Source organism: Nanorana parkeri, unplaced genomic scaffold, assembly GCF_000935625.1.
Source record: "Nanorana parkeri isolate BGI_ZX_2015 unplaced genomic scaffold, ASM93562v1 scaffold1986, whole genome shotgun sequence".
Lineage (NCBI taxonomy): Eukaryota > Metazoa > Chordata > Amphibia > Anura > Dicroglossidae > Nanorana > Nanorana parkeri.
Genome location: NW_017308254.1, coordinates 98948 through 99763, shown reverse-complemented (window position 1 = coordinate 99763; position 816 = coordinate 98948).

Genomic DNA, 816 nt, shown 5'->3' with positions numbered 1-816 from the left:
ATATATATATATATATATATATATATATATATATATATATGTGTGTGTGTGTGTTTATATAATCTATCTCTATCTCAAAAAAATTAAAGGAACACTTTGAAAACACATCAGCTCTCAATGGAGAAAAATATGCTGGTTATCTACTGTATACTGGACTGGGTAATGTGTTAGGAACGAAAGGATGTTGCATCGTTTGATGGAAATGAAAAATTATCATCCTACAGAGGGCTGAATTCAAAGACACCCCAAAAATCAAAGTGAACGCATGATGCAGCAGGCTATTCCATTGTGCTGAAATTTAATTGCAGCAACTCAAAATGGTACTCAGTAATTTGTATGGCCCCCACGTGCTTGTATTGGATGCCTGACAACATGAGGGCATGCGCCTAATGAGACGACGGATGGTGTCCTGAGGTATCTCCTCCCAGATCTGGACCAGGGCATCACTGAGTTCCTGAACAGACTGAGGTGCAACCTGGCGGCGTTGGATGGACCGAGACATAATGTCCCAGAGGTGTTCTATTGGATTCGATCAGGTGAGCGTGGGGGCCATTCAATGGTATCCATTCCTTCATCCTCAAGGAACTGGCTGCATACTCTTGCCACATGAGGCCAGGCATGGTTGTGCACCAGGAGGAACCCAGGACCCACTGCACCAGCATAGGGTCTGACAATGGGTCCAAGGATTTCATCCCGATACCTAATGGCAGTCAGGGTGCCATTGTCCAGCTTGTAGAGGTCTGTGCGTCTTTCCATGGATATGCTTCCCCAGACCATCACTGACCCACCACCAAAACCGGTCATGCTGAACGATTT